We start from the raw sequence: 21,128 nt of genomic DNA, 5'->3' as shown, positions 1-21,128 counted from the left end.
ACCCCTACGCTATCCAACGCTTTCCCTACTGTTGCACCCACTGGAGTGAGAATAGTAATTTTAACCCCTACGCTATCCAACGCTTTCCCTACTGTTGCACCCACTGGAGTGGGAATAGTAAATTTTAACCCCTACGCTATCCAATGCTTCCCTACTGTTGCACCCACTGGAGTGGGAATAGTAATTTTAACCCCTACGCTATCCAACGCTTTCCCTACTGTTGCACTCTTTGGAGTGGGAATAGTAATTTTTACCCCTACGCTATCCAACGCTTTCCCTACTGTTGCACTCTTTGGAGTGGGAATAGTAAGTTTAACCCCTACACTATCCAACGCTTTCCCTACTGTTGCACCCACTGGAGTGGGAATAGTAATTTTAACCCCTACGCTATCCAACGCTTTCTCTACTGTTGCACCCACTGGAGTGGGAATAGTAATTTTAACCCCTACGCTATCCAACGCTTTCCCTACTGTTGCACTCTTTGGAGTGGGAATAGTAATTTTTACCCCTACGCTATCCAACGCTTTCCCTACTGTTGCACTCTTTGGAGTGGGAATAGTAATTTTAACCCCTAGGCTATCCAACGCTTTCCCTACTGTTGCACCCACTGGAGTGGGAATAGTAATTTTAACCCCTACGCTATCCAACGCTTTCCCTACTGTTGCACCCACTGGAGTGGGAATAGTAATTTTATCCCCTACGCTATCCAACGCTTTCCCTACTGTTGCACCCACTGGAGTGGGAATAGTAATTTTAACCCCTACTCTATCCAACGCTTTCCCTACTGTTGCACTCTTTGGAGTGGGAATAGTAATTTTTACCCCTACGCTATCCAACGCTTTCCCTACTGTTGCACTCTTTGGAGTGGGAATAGTAAGTTTAACCCCTACACTATCCAACGCTTTCCCTACTGTTGCACCCACTGGAGTGGGAATAGTAATTTTTACCCCTACGCGATCCAACGCCTTCCCTACTGTTGCACCCACTGGAGTGGGAATAGTAATTTTAACCCCTACACTTTCCAATGCTTACCCTATGCTTGCATTCTTTGCAGTGGGAATAGTAATTTTTACACTTTTGTTATTGTACGTTAATAATATTGGCTATCATGTAATTATATTTTGTTACTCTATATATATGTTTTTAGAAATATGATTTTAAAAAAAATATTTTGACTATCATTAATTATTTAATTATTATAAATTAATTTAAGTATTTTTAAATATATTTTAGTAATTAATTATTAATAATAATGTAATTTGACATTGTTTTTATTAAAGTCGATATTTTTTACAACTATATTTTTGTAAACGATATTTAAAACTCAATATTTTTATACTTACCTGTTAGTACATAGAAACTCGATATTTTGACAGTCGATATTTTGTCAACGATATTATTGCAACTCGATATTTTGGCAATCGATATTATTTCAGTGATCCGTTTAAGACTTCTCCTTGCCCATCTTCATTTGTCTAGTTGACATATATGATTGTGCAGGCACATGCATGAAAGTAGTGATGAAGGGTTTATCACGTCAGAGCAGGTGTGATCTGCCGGTTCCTTAGTGAGAAAAGGGGGGCACGGTGTGATGTCCACTGCAACCTGGGCTGGCGGCAGCACTGGGCCACATCCTGCAGTGGGGCACCTTTGATCAAAAAGGGGTCTTGAATTCCACAGGTGGAAGCGAGGAGGCAGAAAGAAGAGGTCAATACTGCTCTCTCAGTCTTCTCCCCACCCAGGTGTCCCCTGGCCCATACTGTTTCACCACCTCATGTAGCCATTCTCATGCCTTTCACTGATGCATGAACCTGTGATGTGGGGCTCCTGCAGATCCGGTCACTGCTCCGTAGTCGCTGATCCCTTCCTCAGCGAGGCAAATGGCTGGCCTTCCTCCACTAGGGAGCCCAGCCTTGCCCCTCTCTTGCTGGTTCTGAGGCAATCCCTTGGCCACAGACTCCCGCAGGGGGAGAGGAGGAGAAAGAAGGGGGCTGTGTGGCAGTGCTGAGTCCAGTAGCATGGCTACTGTGGCTTTCCTTCACACAAACCAGCGAACAGGTCTCCAGTTCAGTCTGTGTTTGCCTGTGCCATTTGAGCCTTTTTGTGCTGGTGGCAGTCCCCACACACTGCAGTCCCAGCAGCCGGTACAGTCTATAACTGCCAGCCCCAGTATTGTGCGTGGGTCCGAGGGAGAGCTAATTAAGTATCTGATCTCCTTCCGTGGCTTCTCTCAGCCGCCCTGGTGCATGTGTCCTTGCAGGCAAGGCCTTGACCACCACCACCACCCCACCCCTCCCCCTCGGCTTAGGATCAGTCAAGGGGTACCGACGGACAGAGCGGGGACTCCATCCCTGAGCAGTGGACAGGTGAGGCGAGGCATACTCCCAAGACAATTTGGGAAAGAATCCCTTTTCTTGAACGCACATCCTACACATTGAAAATTCTACGTATGGTAGGGTGTATGGTATCATAATTTATATTTGGTGTAAAAACAAGTTTTGCACATTGGCATATTTCTTCTTGCAGTAGTGCGATACTAGTCCTGATGAAAGCCAGGTAGGTCACTATATCCTACGAGGGCTGAAACATGTTGACCGTTTACAATCTCTAGATGACAGTTATTTCAAACTGTCTAACACTCTGTTTTTAGACTTTGACACCATGACTTCTCCCTAATAAAATTTTCCCTTATGTCATGGTAGCCAATTTTACATTGCACTTTTGGTCAGTTCCCACACAATTTTTCAACACTGCAATTTCTATCCCACACCACAGAAACACAATTTGTCTATGCTATGATCCATCACTGGTGGTTCCTTCGGATTGGAGCAAGACACAATACCATCAGGTGTGTGGCCAATGAAGCTCTGCCATTGGGTGGGCTGATGGGATTCATTTCTTTTCTCTGCAAACACATTCTGGTTAATCACCGAGTTTACTGTTTTTTTTGCTCATGCCTACTTATAGACTAGTGACATTTGTTGTTGCTTTAGTAATATTGAATGGAGGTATAGTCTTCCCTGGTCTATAAAGATTTTCCCCTTAGACCCTTTTCTAAAACTGTGTATTATATAAGGCCGAGTCAGGGCCACTGCAGGCAGCCATAAGGCCTTCTGGAGTGGAAAAAGCAGACCTCTCTTTTACCCCATCTTCAAAGTTCTCAGAAGCTTTCTTCCAGCACTTCTGATTTTGTTTGCAGAGGGCTAGCATGTAGCTAACCATATCATGAGGGGGCCTCTTGGGGCCCTGCTCCCACCCCTCCTTCACCAAGCTGAGAGGTCCCCTCAAAGGTTGACCATTAAGGAGTTCAAATGAGCTAAACCCTACTCCCTTCTGCAGTATCTCCCTCTATGCAAAGAGCAGTCATAGCAAGAGGACATCCGTCTTTGGCATTATGGGCTCCGGCAGGTCCATAATCATGCCCTTGTGGGTCTTGTTGCACCTTTCAACAAGTTTATTAGTGTGGGGATGATAAGGTGTGAAGAACTTGTAGGTTACACTAAATGGATGCCATGTACGTGGATATGAAGTTGGTGCCCCGGTGTGACACCACTTCCTTGGGGAAACCTCCTGGGGTAAAAATCCCCATAAGGGTCCTACCACTGTAAATGCAGTCACAGTCCTCAGAGGGAAGGCCTCTGAGTACCTAGTACCATGGTCCACCAAAACCAGGATAAACCTGTTTCCCCAGGGCAGGTTTGGTGTCCAACAATGGATTTTACAAGGCTGCTTAAGTGGGTAGCACAGTCAGTGCAGAAGACCCACTAGTAGCATTTAATTTACATGCCCTGGGCATATGGGTTAGCAGTCCACAAGGGACTTACAAGTAAATTAGAGGTGCCACTTGGGTATTAGTCCATGTTACCATGTTCAGGGAAGGGAGCACAAGACAATTAGCATTGGTTAGTAGAGGTAAAGTGAACTTGGTCTTAAGGCCAACAAAAACAAGTTCAGCAACAAAATAGGACAGGTGTAGGCAAAAAGATTGGAGGAAGAGCACCCTACGGCTGACAGGTCTAACACTTGTAGATCACAAGTAAGAGGGAGCATAAAGGGGACACCTTCCTCCTATTTGTGGGTCACATTGCTATGTGTAAATAGTTTGAGATAATGCAAAACATTGATGAGTTACTGACACACGACTTGGGGTAGTAGCTCATTTACAAAAGGAAAATTATCCCTGTCGGACTGCTTCCTCTTAGGAAGCATGTTGAGCAGTGGAGCAAGGGTATATCGGCATGCTCTTCCTGTTGTCATTCCTTCCAAGTGGACATATTTTTTAAATCAGACTAGCCCTTTTGAGAATGGATAGGTTTATCTCTATGCAAACTAGCTATGACACAGTCAACGGTGGCTGCATCAGAGTGCTTTTTTGTCTGTACTTTAAGCAATGTTGCTCAGCATCAGGCTGCTGTGAAACATGTCTCAAAAAGCATTGACAAAGTCAGTTGATCTCGCATAGGCAAAATCTATTCACTATTTTTTTTCTATTTAAAAAAAATGCTACTCCTCATTCGCCTCCAACCCCAGCTAACTTGGAAATCAATAGGTCGCCACTGTTGCTCAGTTAAGAGAAGTAAGCAGTAGGGTAATCTTTTCCGCCCTTCGTCCCCCGCTTACCAGTAGTATACCAACTTCCTTCCAGTTGCTGACCTCCCGTTGTTAATGAGAGGATGGTGCTGCTCTCTTCAGGTTTCTTAGAACCGAAGACTAGTGCTGGTGGCTTACCCTGATCTAAACAGCCTGGAGCCCAAAAGGTAATAGCACAATCCAGCCCAGTCTGAGACTAACTGAGGCTTAATCATAGGACAAAAGCATGATGTTTCTATAGTATTCTCAAAAATCAGAAGGCAAAACAAAAAAGACTGATTAGATGAGGTCCAATTTAGCAAACAGTTCCAGATGGCTCTCTTTTTAGAGTTCTTCAATTTAGCCAGGTCTATCTTTGAAGTATCATATAAAGCAGATAACCAGTCCGAATGTGTGGGGGGTGTAGTCTCGACCCATCTCTTGCATATTTCACGTCTGGCTAATAATATAGCAAAGAATAGAAAACCTCTATTAAAGCCAGTGATGCCACTTGATATGCCAAAAATGATGAGTTTAAGGGAGATTTGTTTTGGGTGTCCCAAGATAGATGTTAAAGAGGCTCCAACTTCAACCCAAAATTCCAAAAGAGATGGGCAAGCCCAAAACAAATGCACATCTGGGACACTTTCTGAATTATATTTTGTACATCTAGCAGATTGGCCTTGAGACATTTTAGAAAGCCTCGCCGGGGAAAGGTAAGCCCTATGTGTGGTGAAGTAATGGTTCCTCCTCAGCCAAGCTGGCTTAACGACTGAGAAGAGAATGTTATAAGAGGTCTGCCACAATTCCCCCCAGTCTATCTCTGGGATGGATTCCCCCCATAACTCCTCGGCTAATCTAAAATCACAATTGATGGCTTCTTTAATCGCTCAATAAAAGAAAGAAATCTCTTTCTTCCCTGCAGGCTTACTAACCAGATGTTCTTCCAGAAAATTCCCCCGCCCTAACAAACATTTCAGGTTCTGGGACCAACTTTTTAGCTGCAAATATTTAAATCTTGACATGCCCTCCTCCAGCTTATCATTTAATGCAGCCCAAGATAATAGTGATCCATCCGCCGCTAGATCTCCCTATACTGATAACCCCGTTGTTTTTAAAAGAACAGCCAACAGATCTTTAAGACAACTAGGGCTTCTTGGGCTATCCTACAGAGGAGCTAGTCTTGAGTAATACTCGAGACCCATTCGTTTTTTAACCCTGGCCCAAATTTGAGCTACACCACCTAGAACATTCAGTCTTACCATCTTGAAGAATTTTTTGTCCCCATATTTAAACATAAATCTTTCATGTGGAAGCCCTGATTGTTGTAACATAGCTAAAAACATTTTAGCTCTCCCTGAGGAATCTGGTGATTTTTACAGCATTCCGGAACTTATTAGCTGAAAGGCCCAAGCATAGTATTGAATATCGGGTAGTGCCAGACCTCCTTTCTCCCTTCTCCGTCTTAGCTTTTTCCACAATATTCTGGAAGCTTCATGGGCCCACACAAACAAATTAATGGATTGCTGAAACTTATCTATTATTGATTTCACAAACTTTAATGGAATGGTGTTAAATAAGAACGTTACTTTGGGTAAAATTGTACTTTTTATCATAGTTACTCTTCCCAAGATAGACAATGGAAGAAGAACCCAAGATTTCATAAATTCTTGACTTTTCTCTAAGATGTTCACAAGATTTACTTTTGCTACCTTGTCTATCTCTGAGTAGCACATCTCATTTTTGGTTTGGTATCGGCACCCCGGCAGGTTCCATGTCATAAGCTCCATTTTGTCTGCGTTAACCTCATAACCAGAGACTCGGCCAAAATCTCTCGCTAAATCAATAACCCGAGGAAAGGAGGATTCCAGATCTGATGAGAGAACAAGGATGTCATCCGCGTACAAGGCTACCTTCCTCTCCCATGAGCCGCTCTTAAACTGTAAAATAGCCGTGTCTTCCCTGAGACGCTGAGCTAAAGGCTCTATATATAGGTCGAAAAGGAGGGGGGAGAGGGGGCAGCCCTGTTTAGTTCCACTTTTAATTTTGAATGGTCTGGTCACTCTACCATTTACCACCAACCTGGCCGAAGGCTCACTATGTATGAGGCGGATAGTAGGACAACTTCTCAAGCACTACCATGAGGTACATCCAGTCAACTCTGTCAAATGCTTTAGTTGCATCCCGCGTCATTGCTGCCAGGGGAAGAGAAAAAGTAGAGGCAAAATCTCTTGCACCTATAAAATCATGTGTAAGGTCAAAAAGATTCCTGCCCTTTACAAAGCCCCTTTGGTCAGTATGTAGAAAATCTCTCGCAACTGCCCCTAATCTATATGCTAGGATCTTAGAGAATACCTTGAAGTCAGAATTCAACAAGGAAATAGGTCTATATGACCCACATTTTGTAGGGCGTTTACCTGGTTTTAGAATTAAAATGATGTTTGCTTCCCCCCATGTGGTAGGTGGTTGAACTCTGTCAACTAGAATTTTATTAAATACCTCAGTCATGAAAGGAATTATTGTTTCGCCCAATTTTTTATATAATTCAGCAGGAAGGCCATCTGGCCCTGCAGCTTTACCTTTTTTACACTCCAAAAGTGCCTTCCTGACTTCTTGGTGCATTATTTCTGTCTCTAAATTCTCTTGTTTAGTTATCCCTAATGTAGGTAGCTGAATTAGATTTAACCAATCCTGAATAGATGTTCTATCTGAAACCCTATCCTCATCATACAGTTCCTTAAAATAAGCATGAAAGGCCTCTCCTATCTCCTCTTCCTTGCTTGTCGATGAGTTAGTGTGTGCATTATTTATTTGTTTAATGTAGTTTCTAACTCTGTCTGTTTTTGACTTCCAGGCCAATAATCTTCCTGCCCCCTCTCCATATTCAAAATGGGCGAGCTTGCTCACCTCCCACCTATTGGAGATTCTAGTTTGAATTGTGTTATCGAGTAAGGCTTTTGAAGTTTCTAGTTCTACCCCTAATGTCTGACAGAGTTCTTGCTCCTGATCATTTAAATTATTAATCCTTTCCTCCAGCCCCTTCATTTGACGCTCAATAGAAGCAATTTCCTCCCTATACTCTCTGTTTTTGAAAACAGTTTTGTTTGTGATCAGGCCTCTCAAAAAAGATTTCAGGGTGTCCCATACAACCATAATATCTACAGATCCTATATTGATATCCAAAAAGGATTTTGTCTCCTGAATAAAATATCCAGTTACAACATCATCTAAGAGAAGTGTACGATCGAAAGACCATACCCTCTGTTGTTCCAGCCCTACTAAATCTACGTCTATCCAGATCGCTGCCTGGTCCAATAAATGGGGAGTTAGATAGCCGATATTTTTTGTATTACCTCTTAGATTATTGCTGATTAAAATATAATCCATTCTTGATTTGTGTCTGTATTTTTTATTGTAAAATGATACTTTCAACTACGTGCCAAATCTTTCTCTCCAAATATTGCATATAGCATTTTGCTTCATCGTCATTTTTAAATATGTCCTGTATTTAGAAGAGATGATGGCTCTACTTTTTGGGGATTTATCTAGTTTTGGATGCAATACAATATTGAAATCTCCTGAAAGATGAGTGGGTCAGGAAACTCCAAAAGATTTTAAAAAATAGTTTTAATGTTGACGGGTCGTCCTGATTAGGGCCATAATAGCCTACAATTGTAATAGGTGTATTCTCCACAAAAATCTTCACTATGACCCACCTGCCACTTGCGTCTGTTCTCACTTCCTTGGCGTTCGCTTGTTTTTTTACTAAGATTGCTACACGCCTAACATTGGCCGTCTGACGGGAGCAAGCACAATGCTCTACCCACCTGAGCTTCCTGCAAATCTCACTAATTTCTTTTTTCAACATGTGGGGTTCTTGTAAAATGATTATTTGCGCAGGTGAGTCTCTCAAGTACTGGAGAATTTTCTCCCTCCTACTTTTAACTTGCAGGCCATTAACATTCCAAGTCAGACATTGCAATGTCCTCATGGCGGATTAAAACACTGGGTTTTAAATTTACCCCAACCTACACCGGGCCGACACCAAACCAAAAACAATAACAAATGAACATCAGCTAAATTGTGAGGCGAATGATTTTTTTCTTTTTTTATCCTCTGCCCCCACACCCGTGCCCTCCCCCCTCTCCTGACACCCACCCCCCACACCTCCCTGGAGAACCCTACCCCCATTTGAAACCTATTCACTTTGTCAATGCAATTTTCATTTCTCATAGTAGTGTGATTCAATATGTCCAGTAATTTTTGTTTAATTTCTTTGCAATTCCAGTTAGTGGTCTGGGGGTTATATCTGACTTACTTCAAGACTCTAAGCATGTATCTTTGAGAGGCCTTGTTTTCACTGTTACTTATGTAGGTGTGGGTGTTTCCTTTTGTGAACATAGCTTCCTCCATGTTAATTTGTACTTGTCTAGGTATGACAGTGAATTTGCATTGCCCTTCGAATGCATATACATCAGTTTCACTTCGCTACACTAATGTTTGAGGAAATATTCCCAATTTTTGGGTCTAAGCAATCGTCCTCCATGGAAGCTCCTTCTATCAAAACAATGTCTTATCCCTCACTTAAACCAAATGAAATCCCACTAAAGGCTCATAGGAGAACCAGAGGAATAAAGATGTGGCCAAGCTTGGCAGTGATGTTCCTGCATGAGAAAGTCTGGAGGGAATTAACATATGTTGAGAAAAAAATGGAGAACGTACGATAAACTCATGTTGAACACATTCGCACAGCCAGCCAACCAAGCAGAGGGAGGTCTGCCACAGAGCAAAAGAAACATTAGGATATGTTCAAAAATATGTAGTGGCATGTTTCCATCATTTTCAGGAGCAATACCTGCAACCACAAGAGAAGTACGTTAAGACAACGTTTACCTTTCAGTTCCTTTCACAATTTGCTTAATGCAGAGTCTGTCCGTGGGAACCCCCAAACCATTAAAATCCAATCTTGTCTGATGGCCGCCTGCTCAGAAAATGCAAGGGAACACTGGTGCGGGCAAGGTTTGGCAGGAATATATTCCTGTGTCAGAATGACCAGAGGGAATTACCATGTTTTAGGAAAGAATGACAAAAAATCTGACAAACGTCATGTTTAAAGAGTATTACCTGCCAGCCTATTAGTCCTGGGTTTGACATCTTTAATCAAATGAAGAGTGCTCTATAAACAGTGACTGTATCACAATTCAGTCATCTGTGTAATATTAGTATTATATGTTTGCAGACCACATCACCTAGGCAACCCCAGATATATTTGGTAATTCGAGACTTTGGACATTCTGTGGAACATTTCTTTAGTAATTATTCCAAGATTTTTGTTTGCTAGTTTGTTCATTTGAGAAATGCAGCAAAATGTTAAATGATTTTTTTTTAAACCCATAAAATCTCCACCTCCATTGTTATATCTTCAGAGTGCAATTAGGTAGTGATGCGATTGAATGAATCGCCTGTGCTATTGCATAATACGGGCTATAGGTGCAACAAAGTTTCATGTATTTGAAAAAGCACCAGTTCGTTGGCAATATTTGTGTAAAGGGATCGAGAGATTGGGAGTGAAATTCATGTTGAAATGAGTATTGACATCGAGATTAGATACTTTTACCCTTTTTGTGGTGAGACACATACTTACCTGAGAAACGTGTTTCATAAGAATGGTTTTCTGCCAAATACTTATTTGTTCAATGTTATGGACTAACCGGGTGAATATAGCGTTTTTCTCTCTCCGGAATTAACCTTGTGGCTTTAAGGGGTATGACGTCTCCGCGCAACCATACGGCGATCATGTGACCCCGTGAAATGCTTTTTACTTCTGCATCATGGCAATGTTCAGAGCATTGCGGGCTGCGGACGTGCTTCGAATAGGTTGCTGGCGGGGAGTTGTTGCATGACAAGTAAGATGGTTATACCGGCGGGCTTTTTTCGGCACAATTATTAGAACACCGTTTAGCCGATGATACTGTAGAGGTGCTCTTGCACCTATAAATACTACAGGAGACTGTATATTTATATAAGTGTGTTTATTCAATACGGAGCGCCGGGGGAAAAGCGTCCGCCGAGCTCCAACACCGAGGCTCCTCAAAATGGCCGCGCTTCCGTTTCCGTTCTCGCAATCGCCAAGAAAACAACTAGACCGTCACTACATATCTCCCTCCTTTAATGAAACTCAAAGAACTGTTAAGGTCTGTAGCTGTCCATGTGTCCCTACAAGTGTGTAAACAAAGAACAGTCTTACTTGGTTTTCATGCAGAAGTCGTCATATCTCTTCGGTGTCTTTACTACTCTGCCTGACCTGGTTCTTGTAGGTTCCCGACCTTGATGTTCACTTTGCAACCCATCTGGGCTGCTGGGTGTTTCTCCTTCTCTGTCTCTCATTTTTCTTAGTCCTTGGCTGATCCTTTCTCTTCCTTGGCTCCTGGGTACTGAGGATCCAGTCACACTGAACATTCCATCTTCTTCCCTACGGATAGAGTCCTTTCTGTCTTCCTCTTGCCTCCACTTTTCTGCTCCTTGCACCTCCTCGGTCCTTTCCTTCATCTGTTCTTCTTCGTCTGCGTCATTAAGTGGACCTGCTTCCCCTTGTAACTCCCATTTTAGGATTTTGTTGCATTTCGCCATCCTGTCTTGTGACCACACTTTGCCGTCACTGAGAAGAGCCAATCTGGTGTATGGTTCTATTACTTGTAGGGGTGGCGTGTACTTGCTTTTGCCCTTCTTTTTCAACACTGCCAACTTTATTCTCACCCACTCCCCCTTCTCTAATGCGACTTCTCGGATGTTTCTTCTCTTATTGTATTGTTCCGTGTACAGGGCTTGCGCTCTTTCCATGTTTCTTCTCACTACCCCTGGAGACCATTTACTCTGTACTATCAGGTGCTTCCAGGCCAGATTGTCCTTTGTGAAGGGATCTCTTCCTCGCAGAACTTTGAAGGGGCTGTATTCTGTGCTGGCCGGTGTGATGCGATATGCCCACAGCATCTTTGGCAGCTCTTTCTCCCAGTCTTGTCCAGCACTAATAGCAGCTTGGATCGATCCCATTATGACTCAGTTGAATCGCTCGGCGAGGCCGTTTCCCGCTGGGTGATATATGGGAATGTGTTTCACGTCTATGCCATTCCGGGCCATGAAGGCATCCCATTTGGCCGTCACGAACTGAGGTCCGTTGTCGCAGGTGATGACTTTGGGGATCCCTTCTTTCACAAACGTTGATGTAAAAAAAGACAGCACAGCTTCCGTGTCCACCGTCTCTCTCACTTCCACTTCAGGCCATTTAGAATATCGATCCACCAACACTATGGCATACTTCTGTACCCCATTGATGTTGAGGATAGGCCCTATAATGCCTATAGACAGCATTTCCCACTGGTTGGAAGGGATAGGAAATTTTCCCAGGGGTGGTCGTATCAGTGTTTGAGATTTGTCTGCCCTGCTGCATGGTTCACACATTCTCACATGCCGTTCCACCTGATTGTCCATAGCGGGCCACCAGTATGCCTGCTTCACTCGGGCTTTGGTTTTCATTATTCCCAGGTGTCCTTCATGGAGAATCGTTAACAAATGTTCCACCAATCTGTGAGGAGGAATCACCTTGTTCCCCCTCAGCAAGACTACATGATTTTCTCCGATAGATAATTCCTCTCGAATTTCCCAAAATTTTCCTAACTGGCTGCCTAGATGTCTCTTGTCCAGCCACCCATGTATCACGCATCCTTTCACTGCTTCCAGGGTTTCATCTTGGTTGTACGCTTCTTCCCACTCCTGTTCGCTTATCACCTGCTCGTGGTCTTGTGTCACTGCCACCATGTAACCTTCCCATCCTGAAGGTTCCTGGTCTTCATCCCTTTCCATGGTGGCCGCTCTACTTAAGAAATCTGCTACTCTGTTTCTGTTCCCTGGGATGCACTCCACTTCGTATACAAAATCCAGTAATCTCAGCGTCATTTTCGCAATTTGTGGTGTGGCATGCGCATGACCACTGGATGTGAGGACTTTCACGAGGGGTTTGTGGTCCATGCGCAACAGGAAACACGATCCCCACAAGAACTGCCTGAACCGTTCCATGGCCCACACTGCTGCTAGCATTTCTTTTTCAATTACGCTTAATTTTTCTTCATTTGGTGCTAGTGACCTTGAGGCAAAAAAGACTGTGGAGATCTCCCGTTCCTTAGACTTTTGCATCAATACTGCCCCCAGACCCTTATCGCTTGCATCTGTAGTTAGTATCGACAGGGCTGTTTGATCAAAACTGTTGAGTGGTACCGCATTGCTGATTTCCGTTTTCAATGCGTCAAACTCTTTTTGCTCTTCTGTCTCCCACTGGAACCCGTTCTTTTCCCTTGGGAGCTGTCTAAGGTGGTGGGTCTTGAATGCGAAGTGTTAAATGAACTTACTGTAGAACTCTGCCATTCCTAAAAATGACCTGATGTCGTCCTTTTTCGTGGGTGTTGGGGCATCTCCAATCGTTGGCTCTTTTTGGCTCTATTCCTTTTTCGCTGATTTCGTGCCCCAGATATGTTACAGATCTTACTCCAAATCTGCATTTCGCCCATTCTGCTGTGAGTCCGTTCTTCTCCAGTATCGACAGCACGGCATGCAGTTTCTCATCATGATCCCTCTTTGACTTTCCCATTACCAGGATGTCGTCTTGGAAGTATTGCACTCCCTCCTCCTTTTGGAACAACCTGTGCATCAATTTTTGGAATACTACTGCTGCTGCTGATGCCAGTCCAAACGGCATCCTTACGAATTTATAGCACCCGAACGGGGTTATGAATGATGTGAGGTGACTGCAAGCCGGGTGCAATGCTATTTGATGATACGCGGACGATAGATCCACTGTGGAGAACAACTTTATCCTGTTCGTTTTTGCGAACATTTCATTAATTCGGGGTAAGGGGAATTTGTCCACCCATAGGTTCCTATTCAATTCCCTGAGGTCCACGCATAGGCGCACCTTTCCATTAGGCTTCTGCGCCACCACCAGGGGGGACAACCACTCGGCGCTCTCTATGGCCTCAATGACGCCACTCCTCTCCAGGCGCCCCAACTCTTCTTGCACAGCTTCTCGACTGCGGAATGGAATGTTCCTGACCTTGTGGCTCCCTCCTTCAAACATATCTTATGTGTGAACTTGGTTAATTTCCCTATCGTCCCTTTGAAGACTTCCGGGTATTCTCTCCTCCATGCTTCGCCCTCGTATCCTTGTTCTGTGTCCGTCATCAACACCTTTTCCTTGCCTCCCGGGTTGAGCTGTATGCCCAGAGCCCCTTGGTCCATCCATCCCAGTACCGATGGTCCCTTTTCGGCGACATACAGCTTGCACTCTGCCTGGCGTCCTTTGAACTCAAATCGGATCGGAGCGGGCAATACCCTACCATAGGTATCCACTCTCCTGTGTATGTGACTGGGCGTATGTCTGGAGGCACTAGGTCCACCTTTAGCTCATCCCGGAACTCCTTCTCCCCCACCGTTCTTTGTACTATTGTGTATGGAGATCCTGAGTCTGCGACAATGTCAATCTCTATTCCGCCCATTTTCATCCTTAGTACTGGCTTCTATGATCCTGTGCAATTTAATCCCAGGACCTGGTCATTTATGCATAACACTTCGTCTCCTTCATCCTCTTCTGCCGGTGTCTCTTCTTCCTCATCACTTCCTTGGTCTACATACTTCACTTCCGTTCTTTTGGGTCTGCGCCGGCATACCTTTTCATAGTGACCCAAGATTCCGCAATATGAGCATTTGGCCCTGAAGGCTGGGCAGACTTTGTCGTTACCGGCATGTGAGGGGCTTCCGCACCTGTAGCAGTACTCCATCCTTTCCCACTTGGTCCTTTGCGCACCTCCTGCCTTCTGCGGGTACTTCTTCTGGACTTGTGTCCGGGGAGGTCCCGCCTGTTTACTCTTGTCCTGTCTGTTTCCTTCCATGACTTTGCACACCATTGTCTTGCTGATGGTGTCTTTCCTCGCAGCTTCTGCACACCTTTTTGACAACTCTGCCTTTTTCACCAGCGCCCAAACTTCTTTGAGTGGGGCATCCCCATTTACCCACAGCTTCTCCTGTACTGCTGTGTTAGATAAGCCAATAATGATTTGGTCTCTCACCAGTTCGTCGTGTAATGCTCCAAATTTACACGTCAATGCCAATTTCTGTAAGGCTGACACTTATTCGTCAATAGTTTCCCCACTTCCTTGTTTCCTTTGGAAGAAATTTCACCGATCTATGGCCACGCACACCACAGGACGATAAAGTGTATCCAGGTCTTCCACTGCATGTTGGAACTCGTCTGTGTCCGTGGCTGGTCTAGTCTTCTTCACCAGGTTATCGTATACTCTTATCCCTTCTGGTCCCAGATTGTGTAAAAGTATTTTGTTCCTCCTTGAGCTCGAGTATTTCACCTCGCTTTCCTCTTCTAGGGCCGATAAATAATTCAAAAAATATCTCTTCCAGTCCTCCCATGGCATCCTTGGTTCGCCTCTCTTGGGTAGGAATGGGACCAGGTTGGTGAGGGAGGAGGACTGAGCCCTCATTTTCTCTGCGTCACATTGGTTTCTATTCAGTGGTGCGCTGCCGCTGGGCAGGCTTTCTGGTGCTTGCCTTTCCTCCTGTCCTTGTTGGGGTGTCCGGCTCCCATTGTCACGCTCGCTGTACTGGGCTATTCCCGGGGATGCTTTCTTATGGTGGTAGGATCCAGTGTAGTTTCTCCCTTTGCCTCTTTTCTGTTCCTTGCCTCAGCTGCACCGTGTGCTGGGTCTATCTCTGTGCTGCTCCCTTCATCTGCAGTGGTTCTTCCCCTCAGGCTCTCCATTTTTTGGGCCTGCTATCCAGTTGCTCCCTCTCTCTTTAGTTCCTTGCATGCACTGGAGTGGGCGGCTGCGCTCTTACCCGTCCTTTCCTTAACTTCAGGCACATGGGTGAGAGTATTCCCTTTCCTGCCTTCCGGCGCTGTGCTCCTCCCTGGATTTCCTTCTCTCCCTCTGCCACGCTCTGTATTTGGGTTAATTTTATTCCTCACGTGGGTCGTTAGCTGTCCGGGCCTCGTCGCCAATTGTAGAGGTGCTGTTGCGCCTATAAATACTACAGGAGACTGTATATTTATATAAGTGTATTTACTCAATACGGAGCGCCGGGGGAAAAGTGTCCGCTGAGCTCCAACACCGCGGCTCCACAAAATGGCCGCGCTTCCGTTTCCGTTCTCGGCAATCGCCGAGAAACAACTAGACCACCACTACATATACCAATACTTATTATGTTCCTTTTTAGATTGTATGCAACGTGAAGGTTCACCCCCTCCGCAAGCCCATGTAGTGAATACAACTACTATGTATTGTGAGTGTGCTACTATCTTCCATACGTTTATATTTCATTTTTTGGATTCTAGACGTCAATTTCTTTCCCAGTTTGAGAAAGAGATACTTTGACGGGGCAATGCACTTATTTTTAAATTTCTCTTCTAATAAATCCTTCATATTTACCCCTGGGGGGGATAATCAAGCTTACGTCTGCTGGCCAAAAGGGGTGTGATTATGCTAAAAAGACAATTACAGTCAATGAAATTCCCTATTGACAAGGGGTTCCGAGTAATTTAGAGTTACATCACTATATCTATTTATTGGCCCTATTGAATTGACCACATTTGGGTGAACAAGGTGTTGTGATAGGTGAACTTCTACCTAGATATTATGTTGAATGGGACAAATGTGTTTATCTGTTCGGTTTTGTCTAACAGGATGGGATCAACATGTTGTTTCCTAATGTGATGACTTCCGGCCACATGCATCAATGTTCCCGTTTGCGAATTCTTAATTGCGAAAATTAAGGAATCGCAATTAAGAATTCACAAACGGCTATGCATCAAGAAATCACATTTTTTTGTGATTTCTTAATTTTCCTTAATTGCGATTCACAATTTGCGAATCGCAATTAAGGAATCCCTTTTCATTGATTCCTATGGGTCTAGAGGCCCGTAGGAATGAATGTGAAGACATTCTCATTTTGCGATTCGCAATTAAGGAATCGCAAAATGAGAATGCAATTTCAAGGCTGCACCCCTGAAATGTACCTTTAAGTACTTTTTACACAAGGGCATGTGTGTGTGTAAAATGAAACTTTCAAAAATGCACTTTTGTGCATTTTAGAAAGTTATCGCCAATTTCCATGAAGTTTAACTTCATGTTAATTTACTACTTCTTATTTGCGATTTAGCAATTTAAAAAAAATCATGCATTGCATTCAAGAATTCGCAAAATTGCGATATCTTGAATGCAATCGAAATTTAAGAAATCGCAAATAAATTGTGATTTCTTAAATTGCGAAAAAAGCAAAAAAGCTTAATGCATCCCAAATCAATGAATTGCATTCGCTAACGGCCGAATTTTGCGATTCGCACCGTTTGCGAATGCAATTCAGTTTGATGCATGTGGGCATTCATGTTTTACAGATTTTGGCCCCTGGTGAATTCTAGGAGTGCCTGCACGGGTAAAAACGTGAGTTTTTTCACCTTCACACACATATCCTCACGGATAGGACACGCCTTAGCGTGCGTATACCACCGGGGGATACATCTTGGTCCTGAAGAAAGCTGAGCTGAAATTAGCCTTTAACAGCAGAAACATGTCGACCTACACTATTTAGGACACAGTGGTTCAAGTAACTAGGCCACTAAGTGTCCGTTTCACTTGATTTTATTGATGCCAGCTGACCCTTTATTAAAGACAGTATAGGGCACAGCTGTTTATCTTTTAAATTCACTGTCACTTCACTCTGAGCACATCCTCACGATTCCATCACGAAAAACCAGCTCCGCTGTAATCCAGGCATTGAAGCACACTGGGGGGACATTCGGTCTCCCCAGTGGGAACCCTATGATGAAGCATGTCACCAACCAGGTTGGTGAGTGAGGGTTCTTTTAGTAAATACGTTTTTTTTTTCCTCCTCTTTTTTCACACCTGTCCACACCCTCCTGCTTTTCATGATCTTATTCTTGATGGTTTCTTTTTGAAAATATTATCATTGCACTTTTAGTCACTCTTATGTTGTTGTTACATAATTTATAGGGGTAAAGGCGTGGCCTACTGACCCTGACTCTCCTGTTGTTTAGATATAGTGATGCGGACGTCACACCAATGTATATTCAAGAATGTGCTAACAAAGCAAATCATTTATAGGGGTGCACAAAAAGACTAAAGAGTTACATATGTTATGTTACAGTATGGTATGTATGTTTGTATAGCAAGCTAGTATCCAATCACTTTGCAGGTATTTTGGGTGCAGTCTTGTTGGTGATATCACTTGAAGAGCCAGGTCTTCAACTTCTTGCAGAACTTGAGAAGCGATGAGTAGGCTCTGATGTGATGTGGATGGTCTTTCCACACTTTGGGGGAGATGTAGGAGAAGGTGTGGCCACCGGATGTGGGTTCGTGGATGCAAGGTACATGTGCTAGTGAGAGTCTGGCTGAGCAGAGGTGCATGTTAGATATGTGGAAGTATATACGACTGTTCAGGCAATGGGCAGTGTTGTGTAGTTCCTTAGATGTGTGTGAGCAGTTTGAACTGGGTGCATTTGTGCATGGGGAGCCACTGAAGTTCTCTGAGATGTAGGCTGATATGGGTGCGGTGGAGTATAGTGAGGATGAGTCATTTTTGATCCTGTTGAGGAGTTTTTGTGAGATTCCTGAATAAGGTGTTTTGCTTTAACCCCTTTGTTGCTGCAGTCGGCCAACGACCGTCACGAGCACTACCTTGGTAGTGCTGCGCACGTCTGTTGGCCGACGCGGCCCCGCCCACACAATAGAACCCCCCCACTGCGGCGAAATTATCGCCATGGTAACGGGGTTGATGAAGTCTGCTTTTAATCAGGGCCTTTGTGGCCATGTTCCTGGTGTTCTCTGATATCCACTTGAAGATCTTTTGCAGTATCATCAGGTTGTGGAAACAGGTGGTGGTCACTTAGTTTAAGTGGGCTGTCATGTCAAGCTTGTTGTCCAGGATGATTCCTAGATTTCTGGTATGGGTATTGGGGATTGAGGTGAAACTGAGGTCAGTTGGCCACCAGGCAGAGTCCCAAGCAGAAAATATTCTCCCAAAGATGACTTCAGTTTTGTCTTTAAGTTTGAGTCAGTTAGAATTCATCGAAGTGGCTATCATGATTATGCAGGTAGCAAAGTTGTTTTTTGAATTGGGGGTCTTGTCTGACAGGGAGAGTATCTGTTGGATGTCATCTGCATAGGAGAGTTATCTAATGAGGTCAGCCATCAGCACCAGGCATATTTTGATTAACGTTGGACTGAGTAATGATTCTTGAGGAACTCTACATATGAGATTCTTGGCCTCTGACGTGTAGGGTGGAAGGTTGACTTTTTTTCTCATAGTAAGGAAGGAGCAGATGCAGTTGAGAGCTGGTCATTGGATGCCAGTTTCATGCAGTCTTCCGATCATTGTGGAGTGGGAGACTGTGTCGAGGGCTGCTGAGAGGTCGAGTGATATGAAGGCTGCTGTATCTCTACAGACAAGGATCAGCCTGATGTCATCTGTGGCTGCAATGTGGGCAGTATTGGCGATGTGGTTGGGCTGAAAACCTGATTGTGTGGTGTCTAGGAGCTGCTGTGTTCATGTGCATTGAGATAGTAAGCAAGTTGTTTGTTGATAGCTTTCTCCATGTTCTTTGCAGGGAATGATAGAAGGGAGATAGGGTCGTGGTTTACTAGTTTAGTGTTATGTTAAGAATTTTTTAAAGCATGCAATTACCACAAGGTGTTGTGGCACTGACTGAAAGGCAAGTTGGGTGCTGTTTAGATGTTAAATAGCCAGGTCTTTATTTCCTTCCTAAAATATGTTAGTGAGGGAACTGCTCTGAGAGGAGGTGTAAGGCAATTCCAAAGTTTGATTGTGTTGAGAACTATACATACCTCTGCCACCACATTGCATCTTTTTAAATTTAGGGACGGCTAAGAGATTGCCATTGGCCGATCCAAGTTTTAGGCTTATATCGCTTAAAAGCTGATTTGAGGAAGTCCGGCTCTGAGTCATGCATTCCTTTGTGGGCTAAGCAGAGGGCTTTGAATTTAGCACAACTGCAAATGGTTAGCCACTGAAGCTTGCGAAGTCCCTAAGTGATGGAATGAAATTTTGGAAGCTTAATAATCAATCCAGCCACTGCATTATGGACTAACTGAAGTCGACTCATGCGTTTTTCTATAATGGTTAGATAGAGACTATTGCAGTAGTCCAACTTGGGAAGTACAAGCGCAGTGATTAAGGTTTTCTTATTAAGGATCTCTGGGATAAATGGAAGAATTTTCCTGATCATTTTTAGGATATAGTAAGCTGAAGATGTTATAGCTGAGATTTGTGCACTCATATTAAGTTTGTCATCCATGATGACTCCTAAATTCTTTGCTTTGGTGACAGCTATGTAGTCGGCGAAAAGGACTTGTGTTACCAGTGGTCGGTAAACAAGGATTCTGCTCAGGGTGTATGTTGCTGAAATTTGAAGCTTGAAGTGTAGGTGCTCCATGTAGGGGATTGTGGTCTCTATGGTTGTAGTACAGTTAAAGCATTATTTTAATATTAGCTCTATTCCTCTTCTTGGTTTGTGTTGGCAGCCCTGATGTGTGCTCTTGTATCCTGCTGGGTGCCAGATTCTCTGAGATTTTTTTAAGTCACAACAATGAGAGAGAGAGCAAGAATCACACTTAAAGGATCATACCTGTGTTTGGGGTTAGATTGCGTGGCTGAGGATCAATGCTTAAGAATCAATCTCAGTGTATATGTCTAATGAAGACATGTTGAAAGAGTTTAGTGCTCGGTCAGTGCGCCTGAAGCTTTTGACTACAGACTTTTCTACATAGGTACAGTGCTGCATGAAGTGCATTGTAGAAAATGACTAATGGAGTTCTCTTTCATATCCCTGTCTAACTGCTGCCCAAAACGGCAATTTTCTCCTCTTTGACAACCTAGCTAGTTGGGCTGTAAACTTACCTAAAGGTTTAAATTTCACAGTGCCCTAAACCAGAGGCCTTCTTGTAGCACCATTTGTATCACCTGTGGGTAATCTGGCTATGTACAAAATATAAACTTCGACTGTAGAATCAACAAATACATACCTAATCATGACAATAGATAATATGTAGAAAAGGTAGGCAAAAGGGTTTAGAGTAACCAATTCTTCATGACTAAAAAGGTATAAAGGAACAGAACAGAAAGGGTCAATAACCAATTTAACCAGTTTATCCAATTCAATTAAATTCAATACGTTTGCCCTCTTACCATGACTGGACTCCTAGACTCTAGGGGCCCGATGTAGGTAATTAGTATTTACCGATTCGTAAATACCTAATTTTACCGATTCGGTATTTACAAATCGGTAAATGCTATGTAGGTATTTTTACCGAATTGTTTAACGAATCTGTAACATTCGGTTATTACCGAATCGGTATTTAACGATTCGGTAATTGCCAGTGATTCCTATGAGCCTTGAGGCCCATAGGAACCAATGGCAATTACCGAATCGGTAAATAGCTTTTCGGTAAAATTAACGAATTGACAAG

Source organism: Lissotriton vulgaris, chromosome 3_1 (assembly GCF_964263255.1).
Source record: "Lissotriton vulgaris chromosome 3_1, aLisVul1.2, whole genome shotgun sequence".
NCBI lineage: Eukaryota > Metazoa > Chordata > Amphibia > Caudata > Salamandridae > Lissotriton > Lissotriton vulgaris.
Note: the sequence above shows the minus strand (reverse complement) of the source record.